This window comes from Camelus ferus, chromosome 34 (genome assembly GCF_009834535.1).
Source record: "Camelus ferus isolate YT-003-E chromosome 34, BCGSAC_Cfer_1.0, whole genome shotgun sequence".
Lineage (NCBI taxonomy): Eukaryota > Metazoa > Chordata > Mammalia > Artiodactyla > Camelidae > Camelus > Camelus ferus.
In genome coordinates this window covers 14,692,892-14,709,151 of record NC_045729.1, presented here as the reverse complement: position 1 = coordinate 14,709,151, position 16,260 = coordinate 14,692,892, and the positions used below count along the sequence as shown (strand labels likewise).

Genomic DNA, 16,260 nt, shown 5'->3' with positions numbered 1-16,260 from the left:
CTTCTCGCTGGTTCCATCGATACCACCTTTCTGCTGACTGTCTTTGCCCAGTTCCTGAACCCACCTTGACAGAGGCAGCAAAGAGCTCACTAGTGGCCGGTAGTCCCAGCTCCCCTCTCTCCTGGCCACCCTGAGAGGACATAATCTCACTCCACTTTCAGAAGGCGGGTCCGGTGACTCATGCTTCAGATCCAGGCCCTCTCAGATCTGGAGTCCCGTCCTGAATGTCTCATGGGTGGGTAGGGCCTTATGGTCCTGCCTTAATCAGCCCGCTGTCCTGAGCTTAGAACTTTGCTCTGTACTCTGGTTGCTGAGCTTCCGAGATAGGAGGGAAGGGGGAAGACAGCAATTAACACGCAAATGGTGGGGAAGATTCAACCCCCAGGAGGCCTTGAGGATTAAGATGGCAGGAGATTTGACTTCTAGTAGACCTTGAGCTTCATTATATGCTCACTGTAACATATTAGCATGATAAATGACATGCCTACAGGCGCCATGACAGGCCCAAGGCTAGCCACAAAAGGTCAAAGGGTGGGCCGTGGCCCCAGTTCCTCCGAATCCCAGTCCCTTCCCCAGGGCGGTTGGAATGGTCCTCCCACTTGTTAGCATATGAAGCTACCGAGCCCATAAAAACTGGCAACACCACTCCTCGTGGCCACCTCTCTCGCTCCCTCCTCTTCAAAGGCGGCTGCATTCTGTCTGTGGAGTGTGTGCCTGCTTCTACTTCAACCTGAGCACCCAACCCCCACACCCTGTGGCCTCTCTTGCTTTCTGAAACAGCCTACACTCTATGCAGTATGTATCTCTCTCAATAAATCTCCCTTTACGCAACTGGGGCTGGCTCTTGAATACTTTCCTGCATGAAGCCAAGGACCCACGCTTGGTGGGACATGTCCCAGGGGCTCAACCGAGACCTGGGACACAGCCCTCCTCACGCCCCACATCTGTTTTTCCTGCATCAGTTCTGCTACAAATGGGAAGAAGACCATCCCCCAGATCAACACCCCTGCCGGCCTAGCGTCTGAATAATGACCACCCCCCCGCAGCTCTGCTTCACGTGTAAGCACACAGCCCTGCACCTCTTGCCCCCGTGTTCTGCTCACGCCACTAAAAACCCAGGTTTTTTGTCTACATTTGACTCCATAACCAAACTGCCCACCTTTACCTACCGCCCACCTCTACAGCCTAGTTCGTCTCACATCTCTCTCTCAGACGACTGGTCGGAAAGCTGATGAGAGGTAAGAGGGAAAAGTCACCGGCGGATACAGGCAAAATGGAGGTCACTCTTGGCCACAGAAAGAGTAGTTTCAGAGCAGCAGCAGAGTCAGAGTGGTGTGGCTCAGGGAATAAACAGAAAGTTAGGATGTGGAGAAGATGTGTTTGGGGAGCTTTTCTGAGATGTTTAGCTGTGAATGAGAGGACTAAGGTGAGGAGCTCAGGGACCGCTCTTCAAGTTGATTTGTTTGGAAACTTAGGGCTCCAGCAAATGAGGACGGGAACTAGCAACATCCCAGCATGGAGTTAAAAATAACACAAATCAATATTTGAGCTGAGGGCGGGGGCAGGTTCTAGGCCTGAATACACGACAAAGCCTGAGACAGACAGACACACACACACACACAACCATAGACACTCACACACACAATGACACTGAAAAACAGGCAGACAGATTAATAGAACACGTAAATATCCCAGAAATAAATCACATGTTTAGAAATTTAATATAAAGAAGTCAGCATTTTAAAAAAAAAAAAAGCAGATTCTCAAACTGAGCTGCACATTAGAATCTCTTATGGAGCTTTTTAAAAAATACCAATGCTGGGGTTCACCCCCAGCCCCAGAAGAGAACATGGTGATTATGAACCCTACAGATTATGGTTTCATCCATCAGCACTGAAAAGAGGGAATGCTTCCCAGGAGAGACCAAAATATAGCTGGTGCGGAGAACTGCCAAGCTCCATTATGCATAATATGCATATTATGGTTTACTCATTTGGCAAAAAAAAATTTAGATCTTTGCTTCATCCCTATGCAAAAATAAATTTTACTTGGGAAAATGACTGTAGGTTTTAAGAAACATAAAAAATCACAGTATAAGTTAAAATGGATTGGCAAAGACTTGCTATGTTACAAAGAAAAGATTTCTTCCAATAGGAAAAAAAAAAATCACAAAGCGAGATCAACCAATCAAGCAAAGAATAAAAACACAGAAATTTTATAGCAATAAATGAAGATAATTAAGATGTCAATAAATAACCATGGAAAGTTAAAAACAGAAGAAAACTAATTCACCAAACCAAAATGCGTAACAAATATGGAAGCACAAGGGAGGAAGATTAAAGATGTTCAGCTTAACTAGAAATTAAGTCATACTATTACCTACTTAATTAAATATTGAAAGAAAAACAAGGTGCAATTTTTTTGCCTATCCACTTAAGGAAAATTAAAAAATGAAAGCGAGAACTTTGATGCACTAAAGAGCCCAGTTAAAAAAGCTCACTCTTACACTTTGACAGGGTGTCTAAATTTCAATATTTAAGGAAACAAATTTGGCAATATGTAAACAACGAGCCTTAATGACACTCATAATCTCGACCAACTAATTTCTCTCCCAGGAGTCAATTATAAGATTTTTTTATAAGATTTTTTTTAATGGAAGATGATTCTGAACACACAAAAACATTTTTATTGTACTGTTATCTACTTCTCTTGAAAGCAAAAATACACATTTACTTCAAAATATCCCAGGACTTGAAGAAAGAAAGTGGGTGGAGATATAAATGAAACAAGATTGGCCATGTGTTGAAAAGTGTTGAATTTGGGTGATTAACACATGCATAGTCATCCTCCCATCCAAACCTTTTTTTTTTTCTGTTTTTGTATAGATATGAAATTTTCTACAATTAAAAAAAAGATAGAAAAAAATTTAAATTTTTATCAAAAAGAGTGTGATGGTTAATTTTATATGTCAGTTTGGCTAGGCCATACCAAGATATTTGGTCAAACATTATTCTAGAGGTTTCTGTGAAGAAATTTATTTCATTGAGAATGGCTGGCTGTTTAATATCTTAAACCAGTCACAAAGCAGCCCAGCAGCGGGCCCCACCTCAGCCACCTGCCTTTGTCCTTCACGTCCCTGCCCTGAGCTTGCGGGCATGAGAAAGGTGCTCTGCTTTCAGATGCTTTTTTTCCTTTTTTCTATCTTCCACAATAAAGGCCAAAAACGGCATGCTCCTACACTTCAGCTTGCTTTCAGTTTTTATTACAAGTCTCAGAAGTACAGCCCCGTGCATTTCTGAAACCCAGCAGACTCCTTTCTGCTATTAATTAGTTATGTGCTCTTGAGCAAATTGTGTAATGGCTTCTAAACCTCATTTTTTCACATCTGTTATAGTAAATAATCTGGGGGTCTGTTAAGCTGTTGTTCACGCATTTCAGAGAACTTCAGGCCAGCTCTATCATTGCCCCATCATGTATGGCTCACAGTTCTCCTCTGATACGTCACTGCTACAAATCTTTAGGGAGACAAAGGTTAATGCAGCTAAAAAGGTGATAAGAGATTCACTTTGGAGAAAAATCTGATATCAAATGAATTTTAAATACTGCTATTTCTGTATCAGCATGGATATAGAATGTATCCAGTATAATGAGACATACACTTACACGTATAGTTATATTATGAAGTATAATTAATTTTCACTTTGGCTTCCGCTGCCTTCTGCCCTGGAATTTGTCATATTTTCCTCACCTAGAGTCTTTCTCAATAGAAAGTTCTAGAAGAAATGTACAGTGAGAGGGAAGAATTTGCTCCTAATACAGGCAAAAGAGTTGTGTGATGTAAGTTATGATCCTGGGTCAGCAAGATCTTGTGCGTGACCTTAAGCAAGCCAGTCAGAGGGTTGTATGTAAATCATCGAGAAATAGTATCTCAAGAGTAAACATACAAGGCATTATAATTATTTATTGATATCCAAAGGAGAATATCCAAGAAAGCAAAACTATGATGAAACCAAGTATATATAACATATTTACATAGGAGAAAGAAAATTCAGGAGGGTGAAACCAGAGGAAAGGTAGACAATGAAGTTTTTCTCTACCCATTTAAGTAAGGAATTTAATACCTTATATCATTCCCTCAAAATGAGTAAGCCATCCAGTCCTTCGAGCAGAGTCTCTAATTGCTGTCAACACATACAAATCTACGGAAAAGTCAACAGCTGTACGCACACCCTTCCAAAGATGCAGAAAGCAGTTTAAAGCAAAGGCATTTGAACATTGCCTTAAACATCTGCCACCCTCCTGGGTTCCTCATTTGTCCTGGGACATGAACTTTAAGGGTTCGTTTGATCTTACTTTTGGAAATGGAAGAGCAACAAAGATCCCAACAAAAACGGAACAAGAGAATGAAGATCGTGAAGTTAGTGTCTAAATTCCAGAGGCGAACCGTCAGAATTTTTGCCTGACATTTATTTAAACTGAACAACAAAAATATATTAAGTGCTTTCCACCATTCCTTGCTCGGGTTTCCTCTTCTATTTGTCTCTCCTAACATAGTTTTGGACCTTTCTCCAGGACCCAGGCAAGAAGACTAAATTCAGTATTTGTATCCTTGGACTCACATTCTCTCTCCCTCGTTTTCAACTAAACCCAGACTCTTTCCATGAGAGAGCATGGAGCAGAGTTCAGACAATAAACCCAGTGAAATAATCCACATTGGACCCCACCCTTAACTGATATTTATGCTCAGCACAACTTCCTTGATACCAGTTTTTGCTTGCTAGTTCGTTTTATGGCGTAGAGTTACAATGGTAAACACTTATATAGTGCTCACTCACCATGTGTTAGGCACCATTCTAAGCACTTTACATATGGATGAAGAAACCGTGTCACAGAGAGGTTAAGTAACCTGCTCTAGATCACACAGCTAATAAGTAGGGATTTGGAGCTCCAACCCAGGTCTTGTGGCTTTAAAATCTGTTCTTGCATTGTACTATTCTGCCTCCCTAGCAGATTCTCAAAAATCCTTCTTTCTTTTTTTCGTAATCAGAATTATCTTTACTATTGCTTTTGGGTTTGTTTTATTTGAATGAGCTACAATTCATATACCACAAAATGCACCCTTTTAAAGTGTACAATTCAGTGGTTTTTTATTCACAAAGTTGTGCAACCATCACTGGTATCTAATTTTAGAATATTTTCATCGCTCCCCCCCCCCCCAAAAAAAAACCCTGAATCAATAGCAGTCACTCTCCAATGCCCACCTCCCCGCCCCAAGCCCCTGGGCATTGCTCATCTATTTTCTGTCTTTATGGGTTTGCCTATTTAGGACGCTTCACATAAATGGAATCATACACTTTGTCACCCTCTATGGCTGGCTTCTTTCACTTAGCAAGTTGTCAGGTTTCATTCATTGTATTAGTCAGGGTTCTCTGGAGAAACAGAACCCATAGGATATATGTAGAAAGACATATGTAAAAGGAGATTTATTTATTACAGGAATTGGCTCACAAGGAGCTGGAGGTTGAGAAGTCCCACCACCCGCCGTCTGCGGGAGGGAGAACCGGGAAATCTGGTGCTATCACCCCGTCTGAGGCTGCCGGCCTGGAAGTCGGGGTCCGCTGGTACAAGGCCCAGAGTCTGAAGTCCGGACTCCCTTTATTCCTTATACCCATAACCCAGGGTCTTAATTACTGTAGCTTTGGAGTAAGTTTTAAAATTATTAACTAGGAGTCCTACAACTTTTTCTCTTTCTGAAGATTGTCCGGGATATTCTAAATCCCTTGTGTTCCTTCCTATGTGAATTTTAGAATCTGCTTGGCCACCTAGAATTCCGGGAGAGATTTCATTGACGACGTCCATCGACTTGGGGAGTACTACCCTCTTAACGGTATTAGGTCCTCCTACTTCCCACAGGGTGTCTTTCCATTTACTAAGCTCTTCTTCCATTTCTTTCAGTGGTATCTTGTAGTTTTCCGCGTATAAGTCTCATTTGTTGCTGACGATAACATTGACAGTTCCACGGCCTCTAAAGGTTACATCAGACTTTGTGTACGATTTGATGACACCACAGAGCGTTCTGTCTCTGAGAAAATCAGTTCCAGAACAGGGTGGACAGTCCACGCCTCCTAAAGGCTGGTCAGACGTGCCCTATAAGGTAATACAAGCTCACGACTGGTCTTTCTCACATCTGGATAAGAACACAGACTACGTGGCTCCGCGTTCGGTAGCTCCCAGCATCAGAACCCCCTTTATTTTCTTTGACAGTCCTGAGTTGGTCTGAATTTCTTAGGTTGCCATGAACGGGTGGGACTAGAGAGGACATCCAAAGAGTAATGTCTCTAAACTCCTATCAGCATAAATGTTTCTATATTGCAAACCTACACACACACACACACACAAAATTACTGCTCCCTGGGCACACAAAGTAGGTTTGATCGAGGTTTAAATAAAAGCCACAAAGATACAGCCCCCAATATCACTGTTAAATCCCACAATTCAGGTCTGGAGATACGGGGTTTCCCGTCTAGCACAGAGTTCTAGCTCAGGTCTCAGCGAACTTTCTGTGGGCGATTTATCTCACTCACTATCTGAATCTCCATAAACCCACAGCCTGTGGCCTTGCTGATACACTGTCAAATCTTTATTGCTCATCTGTTTGTAGATAACCTAAGCTTATACTTCTATTTTTAAGTCCATTTGCCTCTGTTTCCCAGTCAACATTAACTTGGTGAATTAGAAATAACCGATTTCAGCATCAGCCCAAGAAGAGCAGAGCTGGAAAGCTAAAGGTGGAGGTGGCGAAAGGGAGGTGATTTATAGACAATTGTACATTCACCCTTGGTTTATCTGCATTTCTTTCTTCCCAGTTGTGCAAAGTGGGAATATTCTTTAAAGTTATCTTCACTTTTATAACAGAAAGCCCCTTCAGAATAATCCATGGCTATTTTAACAACTTCATATCACATGTGGAAACTAAGATCTAAGTGAAAGCATGACTTGCCGAGGGTCAGAAAATCAATTAGATCTAATCAGACGTGGGGGATTAGATCTAATCAGATATGGGACCGTTGATCATGAATCCGTTATCAGACCATCCTAAGAGTGGAACGTGGGTGAGGACAAGAAAGAGAGGGAGCGAAATCAAGGTCACTTGGTGTTACGGAAGCTCTTTGGGCCTCAAGAGAGGATGCAAACATAGCAGGTTCAACTCTCAGTGTCAAAAAGCCGTTCTCCTCGAGCGCTGTGCATGAGGAAACCAGCACTGTACCATCTGTGCCAGCGCAGTCACACCCGCCCACTCTTTAAACTATAAAAACAGCAACCATGCCTTCCGTTTCTCATTCTGCTTTACAAGGACACCGTGAGATGCCGCCCAAACTCCACAAACGCCATAAAACTCTAAACAGGGACCACCAGACGAGCCCCTTGAAAGCAACAACCAAAAAATAAAAACCCTTACCTCCATAACTTTCTGATGGTGGAGAAACTGAGGTACAGAATTTAAGAGTGTTCCAACAGCTAATTAGCGCTTAGGCTAAGACCTGCATCGTGCATCCTGATTGTCCATCGGGTGCTCTCTCACTACAGTTTTCCACCTTCAGAAGGCAGACTGGATATGGGGTCTCTGTTTATTAGGTTAAGTTTGGGGGCGGGGGGTGAGGACAAGGAGGAAGATCCCTAGGTCTTAGCATTCATAGTGTGCCCAGACTCTCCTAGTTTCTCCTGCCTGCCGGGCCTTTGGGCTGACAGGTGCCTGGATGGACCTCGGCGCGTCTGTCACAGACACCTTCAAGGCTGAAAAGACTTCACATTCCAGCTGTGCTTTCCCTGCTGCCACTGCAGGGCTTCAGGATTATTCTACTGAACAATCTGCTTATTTCTTCCTCCACCGAAACTCCTTTTGGCTCACACTCAGACACAACCCAAGGAAACCCAAGGAACACCAAAGGGGTCAGGCCCTGAGACCTGCAGAGAAGAGACCACAGAGGTAGGGGGCAGGGCAGCTTCAGACCAGACAGGCTGGAGCTGTGGAATCTACCTATAGATCTGATGGAAAATGAGGCAGTCAAGAGAGATCTTCAGCATCCCCTCAGCTCCCCTCCCCCTTCCTTGAGCTACAGGCCAGGCTTGTCACTTCTTCTGCTCAGATAAACAGGTTCTTTCCTGCTTCTGTAGCATCTGACTAGCCAGAAGCAGTACCAGCTCTGGGCGCAGGCTGCGAGGCGTCCCACGGCGCTTAGGCAAAGGTCGGCAGGAGCCTTCCTTGTCGGGGCAAAGCTAACCCATCCAACTTAAAAGGAACTTTGCAGAAGTTTATCCTAATGACGCAAACTAGGGGTGGCTTTGACGTACAGTTGGTCCTGACAGCTCCTTATTGTCAGGGGAAAAAAAAGTGCTTAGGATCATCCTCTCTGAACTCCAAATGATCCTCTTTGGCAACTATTTTTCATCCTTAATGATATCTCCTGGAGTTGTTCAATGCAACAGCCCACATTTACCCAACAACACAGTACATTTGGTTAAATCATTCAAAATTGATAATAAGATGAAAGGTAATCGTTTTGAAGCTTTTTCCAGGAAGCTAACTGGCTTAAAATATGAGTATTATATATGTATTACTGAGATTTTTTTCCCTATGGCTACAATGTACACTTTGAAACACATTTTTTTCTTAAACTTTAGCATCTGCTACAAACTCTTGTTAGTAGAATTCTAACATAGCCTAGAATTTTATACATATAATAATTCTAAGTTAGACCAATGTTCTAGAAGCATCTCCATATTTCTATGTATTTTGTTACCTGACAACTTTAACAACCACTGTTAAGTATATAAAATGGGGTACTTTACTATGACCGAAGCTGTAAGTAGTTAACAGCTGTAAAAGAAAAATTTAAAACATATTTCCCTTTCATTTATCATTTTTGCCAGTAATTTATACCTGAGAATTCTAAAAGTGTAGGTCTAAAAAATTTAATCACTATTTTCAAGTTGCTATGATCATGCTGTTGTTAAGAACTGGCTGTATTGAGGTGGTGTGACCACGAGGGTGGAGTAAAAGAGCCTGAGCTCACCTCCTCCCATGGGCACACCAAAATTACAACTATTTACAGAGCAACTATCGATGAGAATGACCTGAAGTCAAGAAGGAAAGATTTTTTTCACCTCTAAAGATACAAAGAAGGAACCACAATGAGATGGGCAGGAGGAGCAGAGAATGGCGTAGTCAAGACCCACAACCCTGCATGGGCAGCCCACAAACTGGAGGGTGATAACAACTGCACAGGGTCTCGCCAAGGAGTGCAATTCCAAGCCCCACACTGGGCTCCCAAGCTTGGGGTTCCTGCACCAGGAAGACTGGCCCCCAGAATGTCTGGCTTTGAAGGCCAGTAGGATTTGCACAGGGAGAGCTGGAAGGCTGTAAGAAAAAAAGGCTCACTCTTAAAAGGCGCACACAAATCTCACATGCTCCAAGACCCAGCGCAGAGGCAGTCATTTGAAAGGGGCCTCAGTTAGACTCATGTACTGATCTTGCAGAGCCTCCCCAAAAGGCAGCGGGGACTCCCTCTGGGGATATAATGCTGGCAGTGGTCACTGTGGGGTGCTTGTGCCACCGCAAGGACACTGGTGCTGGCTAAGAAGCATTTTGGAACCCCCCACTAGCTTATTAGCACCAGGGGCTCGCCTGCCCACTGGCTGATCATCAGCAGTCTGGGGACTCCAAGGGCCAAGCAACCAGCCACATGGGGTCACAGCCCCGCCCACCCAACAGCAAGCTGGCACCAGCCCTGGGACTTCCCCACCCCCAAGCTCCAAAGCCGCCACCCTAGGACCCAGCCACAACAACCAGTGGGCCCGCATCCTCCAAACGAGGCAGGATCTGGCAGCCAAATGGGCTAGGGCAAGACCCACCTACCAGCTCACCCACAGTAGTCAGTTCACCACAACAGAAGGTCCCATGAGCCCACACAGGGGCACCCTTAAAGCATTTAACTCTAGTGAGCAGAGTTAAATGGCTCTTATATAAGCCACTTCTCCAAGATCAGAAAATGTAACCAAACTACCTAATACATATAAATAAAAACAGAGAATTAGGCAAAATAAGGTGACAGAGGTATACGTTCCGAATGAAGGAACAAGGTGAAAACCCAGAACTAAGGGAAATGGATGTAAGCAATATATCCAAAAAAGAGTTCAGGGTGAAGATCATATGCTCAATGAACTAGGAGAGGAATGCATAGACACAGTGAGAATTTCAGTAAAGAGTTAGAAAATATAAAGAGGAACCAAACAGAACTGAAGTATGCAATAACTAAAATAAAAAATACACTAGAAGGAATCAATAGTAAATTAAGTGATACAGAGGAATGGATCAGCAAACTAGAAGACAGAGTAGATTGGAGGGTAATAGCTCAGTGGTAGAGCACATGCTTAGCATGCACGAGGTCCTGGGTTCAATCCCCAGTACCTCTATTTAAAAAAATTTTTTTAAGAATTAAAAAAAAAAAAAAAGAAAGAAAGCAGAGTAGTGGAAATCACCCAAGCTGAACAGAAAACAGAAAAATAATTTTAACAAAATAAAGTTAGCTTAAAAGACCTTTGGAAAACATCAAGTGTACTAACATTCACATTATAGGGGTCCCAGAAAGGGAAAAGAGAGAGAAAGGGGCAGGTAACTTACTAAAAAAAATAACAGCTGATAACGTCCATAAATGGGGTTGGGGGGGTGAGGCAGGCATCCAGGTTTAGGAATCACAGAGAGTCTCAAACAAGATAAACCCAAAAAGAGCCACACCATGACACATTATATAATAAAAATGGCAGAAATTAAAGAGAGAATCATAAAAGCAGCAAGGGAAAAGCAATTATCATGTACAAGGGAACTCCTGTTAGACTATCACCTAAATTTTGAACAGGAACTTTGCAGACCAGGTGGGAGTGGCATAACATATTTAAAATAGTGAAAGGACAAAACCTATAACCAAGAATACTCTTCCTGGCAAGACCGTCATTCAGTTCTGAAAAAGAGATATTTATAGACAAACAAAAGCTATAAGAATTTAGCATCACTGAACCAGCTTTTCAAGAAATGGTAAAAAAGACTTCTTTAAGCAGAAAAGAAAGAACCACAACTAGAAAATGAAAATGATGAAAGGAAAAATCTCATTGGTAAAGGCAAATATACAGTGAAGATAACAGATCAACCACTTATAAAGCCAGTAGGAAGTTTAAAAGATGAAATTAGTAAAAGCATCTATATCCACAGTACATAGTTAAGTCATATACAAAACAAAAAGACATAAAATATGGTGTAAATAACATTCAACATGTGTTGGGGAGAGATGATAAATGCAGGGTTGTTAGAATGCATTTAAACTTGTTATCATCAACTTTAAAAAATCATGTAAAGTTGCTATGTGTAAACTTCATGGTAACCATAAAACAAAAACCTAAAATAGATACACACACACACACACACAAAGAAATCCAAATATAATACTAAAGATAGTCATCAAAATTACAGAGGAATATATATTCACACACACACAATGGAATATTACTCAGCCATAACGAATAAAATTCTGCCATTTGCAGCAACATGGATGGACCTAGAGAATATTATGCATAGTGAAATAAGTCAGACAGAAAGACAAACACTGTATTCATACTTATTTGTGGAATCTAAAAAATAAATGTATACAGCAAAACAGACTCACAGATATAGAAAACAAACTAGTGGTTACCAGTGGGGACAGGGAAGGGGGAGGGGCAAGATAGGGGTAGAGGATTGAAAGATACAAACTACTTTGTATAAAATAGATAAGCGATAAGGATATATTGTACAACACAGGAAATTATAGCCACTATTTTGTAATAACTTTTAATAGAGTAAAATCTATAAAAATGCTGAATCACTGTGTTGTACACTTGAAACTAATATAACACTGTAAAGCAACTATACTTCAATAAAGAAGCAAAAAAAAAAAAAAAAAGAGAAGACAAATTAAGAAAACCGAAATTCCATGAACAAAGAACAGCATATCTCACTAAAATTTTTAAGCATGGTTACAGATATTATCTCATTTAGATATGACAACAGCCCTGTGAGGTAATTACATTGTTAATTATACTTAACAGATAAGGACGCTGAAGCAGAGAGCAGTGAGCCCAGGGCCACACATCTGAGCGTCTGTAGCGTCCTGTGACAAGTAATTCCTGTCTTTGCTTGTTTCTGTCCCCCTCTCTGATTGCCTCTTCTCCAGGAACACACACAGACTGCTCATCCTTTAGCTTTCCGGCTGCCTCTCTTCTTGCCAGAATTGCTGAGGCAAGTTTAGTCTTTCTTAAGGAAAAAAAAAAAAAAAAAAAAAAAAAAGCCAAAACCTACAAGACGCTTGTTCCAAAGAAATAACAGATTCGCAGATTTCATTCACCTGGTGATCGTTTTTGTTCACAAAAAATAGAAACCGCCACTCGCAACCATCTCGCATCCGGCCACCTCTCTCTGTTTCTTCCCAAATGTCTAAGTCCACCCCTAGCTGCATCACTGCAATCCCCCTCCCACCCTTCATGCCCCCAAACCCCTTTCACTACCGTGTCCCTCCTCCGGTCACTCTGTATTTCAGATGAAACCGGCCCAGCCAGGTAAAGGGAGGAAGAAAAAAAAAAAAAAGCCGTTTTGGGCAGGGCAGGTTGTACCTGCCTAAAGGAAATGCTTTTCAGTCCCTCCTTCCCACTGTGGGGCGTGGCTGCCGGCGAAGGATGGAGTTCGAGCGGGCTCCCACAAAGGAAAGTCTGTGGGCGCTGAGGTTTCCGGGACTCACCACACATGAGCCAGCGGGAAACCTCTGCCGAAACTGTAAAAGCTGGACTTTCTGCTGATCAAGTTGTTCATTTCCTTCTCTAGCGATTGCTAGACGGGTATGAAGGGGCCGCGCGTCCCGGTGCCGATGCCGTCATGATGAAGCGCAGCAGCGCCACCTCTCGTGCGACCCAACCACAGCTGCCGTCATCAGTGCGCAAAACGGTCAGAATTTGACGTTTAGCTCCAGGGACAATGGCAATTCCAAGCCTTTGCTGGGCGCACCAGAGAATATGACCACTGCTATGACATGAGGGAAGTGATATGGAATGAGTGAAAATAAGAATCCAGGGAGCAGGTAATGAATCATTCATATATGCTTTTAAAACAATGTGTGCTGGGCTCTCTTCTAGAGATACAGTGATGGACACGGTAGTTACGTTACGTGCCCATATGGAATTTACAGTCATAAGAAACACCAAAGAAAATACACCATTGGGAGAATTCCAAATCAGATATTAACACCTAATGCAAATTCTATTAAAGGCATATAGGTCATAGGCTGAATGGATGAGCAGCGTGCCCAGCATTGAGTGCACACCGAGCAGAAATGGACATCGTCAGAACAGAAACAATTTGGGTGCCATGTAACGTGGCGTATTTAGAGAGTGAGCTACTTCAGTTCTCTAGAGTCTGCGCTATTGGTATTTTTATCTCCTTTGGAGCTCTTTAAAATAGGATGAACTATACTGAATGCCACTGAATCGTACATTTAAGAATGGCTCATGGTTAATCTTACATTATGTGAATTCTACCTCAATTTATAAAAAAGAAAGGATAAAATCTCATCAGTCAATTGTTCTTCTCATGTTTTATATCATAATTGATAAATAAAAGCCAAAGGAACTGATCTGATTTTCATATTATGTAATCTCCTTACTCTACGTCCCCAAGAACCCTGAACTCCTTGAAGTCATAGACTGTGGCTTACTTATTATAGCAGTTACTGCAGGACCCTAGCATATTGCTAGATACCCAATCTGATATAGAAACTTGTTTAAAAATCTAGTTATTGTAAAGAGCTGTTATAGTCACAGAATTTATAACCTCTAGGATCTAGAAATTTAGATAGATACATAGATACATAGACAGACAGACAGATAGAATGAAGATAAATTCAAAATTTTGTCCTCCAATTTTAATGAACAATTCAAATAAATGATTTTTAAGATTTATGAGATAGAGAAAACTCTAGAAATAACAATGCTCCGACACAGAAACACCTACATATGTACCGGATAGAGAATCCTAGTTAAACAGAAGATATAAACAGGATGTCTACATGTGTGACTGTTCCCACACGTATATGCACAAGTAAGGTGACTAGATACCCCTTACTTCTCTTTTCTCTCCAAGTGTTCATTCCCTTATCACTTCAGCTACCTCTGTCTCAAGCTTCTGGCCCTCTGACTCATTTTCAGCAATGCTTTAGTCCACCCATCCCTGCCGGGTTATTTCTACCTCATCGTTAATTCAATCGGCACATTTATTGACTGTCCATTTTCTGCTGTGCCCATGTTAAGTACTGAATGGTGGGAAGTCACACTGAAATAAACACTAGGGGCCTCTTCATTCTGTTGTTTGGTCCACATACACCTCTACCAGATCCTACTCTCCTCTAAATTCCTACAACAGCCACCCATTCGTGTGTTATTTAGTATATTCTGTCCTGTTGGATTCTACAACTCTGAGTAGGAATTCCAGCTTGAAGACTGGTGGGGTGGCCACTCCTAAAACCTATTGACGTGAGGCATGGAGAAATCCCTGGGAAATTATTCATTGTAAGGAAAGAGTCAGGGCAAGAAGGCTTTGCCCAATGACAAGAATAGACTGATGTTCAGCTTTGTGTCTGTCTCTTTATAAAGTCCTTCAGCTGAGGGCTTATAGCTGAGTCCTAGGGAAAGGAGGCTGTAAAAGCAGAACTGGTTTCTCAAAACAGAAAAATGAAACAAAACAAAACAAAACAAAACAAATCTATAATAGACCTTGGGTAACACTGCTTTGGAATTGTTTCAAAAGAATTTAACACTAAGGCGAGGCAGATAGATTCTTCCAACTTAACTGAAAACAACCCAACTTCACCATAAGAGGGCAGGAGGGTGCCACCAGCGGAAGACATTCACACGCCCCAGAGGCTTCCTGGAGGAGGTTTGCAGGGCACCGGGGAACAGAAGCTGTTGACGAAGCTGTGGACAGAGGCAGTGATAGAGTCCCTGCCGCAATGCCCGCCACCTAAACGGGGCGTCTCGGGCATTCTCAGGAAAGGACACTGCCCACTAAAAATTGTCGCTCCCCATCTGACACTACAAGAACGAAGTCACCAGCCACTGAAGTCCCTGACCTGCAACACACCCTGTGATGGGAGATTTATTTCATGCTTTTTTTATACCTTTGAATATTTTTGCCTTGTGCATATTACCAATTTTGACTTTTCTAAACTTGCAAAGCAATACAGCTCTTGAATAACCCATTTTCTCCAGCTGGCCACATCTCAAACCGGCCAAGTACGGTCCCGCCCGAGAGCGACTGCACCTGCTCCCTCTGCCTGGAATGTTCTTCTCTCCAGATATTCAAATGGTATTGATCCCTCACCATAGGACAACATTTATATATTTCCTTATCACATAGGAGAGACACCTTCCCCCCATTTAAAATAAACATACCTCACACAATTATGCCAATCTCCACCCTTTGCCATGTTTTGTTCTTCTTTATGCATCTACTGCCATCTGACACTACATGTCACATGTGTTTACATATCTGTTGATTCTCTCATTCACTCCCTAAGACACAGCTCAGGGGGACCGGGGTCTTTTGTTGGTTTGTGCCTCTAGAGTGGCACTGGGCACAAACCAAGGCTCCACATGCACTTGAGCTGAGGAATAAATCTGCAAGGTGCTGGTGGGTCTGAGAAGTAACCACACAGAACTCACACACCCTGCAGAGCTGCTCAGCCTGGGACCCAGCTAACTCCCTGGGGGAAGGAATCTGAAGTGCATTTGAAACGAGGCCCCCTTTCTCTGTTCTGAAAGACACACGTAGACAAGCCCGGCGCTGCAGTTGGTGTTGAAAACCTCCGCGGGTACCAGTTCAGGGATGTCGGCGCTGCTAACTCCTCCGCTGAAGGAGGCTGATCACCTGCGTGCCACCAGTCCCCTCAACGAAGACGACTCCAGAGACGCAGAGCAGCAAGCCCAGCACGCCTCCTGCCGGGTGCAGCCCTGAGCTGGTGCCAAGAAGAACCCCCTTCCCTAAGGTCTCAGCTCGAACGCCCGCGCCTATCACACAGCACAGCTCCACCTGGATGTTTGGCTGTGCACTTGCTATTCAGTGAATGGGGCGAGGAAAAAAGATGAAGCACATGCTGAGGTCGGAAAACATACTTCAGTTATACATCC

The 16,260-nt window shown here is 42.7% G+C and overlaps 1 protein-coding gene across 3 annotated transcripts in view; it reads right to left on the bottom strand.

Moving 5' to 3' along the window:
* Window positions 1-13,407, bottom strand: part of STYK1 (serine/threonine/tyrosine kinase 1) — a 37,363-nt gene extending 23,956 nt beyond the window's left edge. The window contains exon 1 of one of the 3 annotated variants that reach the window (XM_014565539.2): window positions 12,825-13,407. The gene's annotated coding sequence lies outside the window, so the exon portion shown is untranslated. Of the gene's footprint in view, window positions 1-12,434; window positions 12,554-12,594; window positions 12,669-12,824 lie in introns of those variants that run through there. The other 2 variants (XM_014565537.2, XM_032472921.1) reach the window with 2 other exon arrangements.
* Between the last annotated feature and the right edge of the window lie 2,853 nt (window positions 13,408-16,260).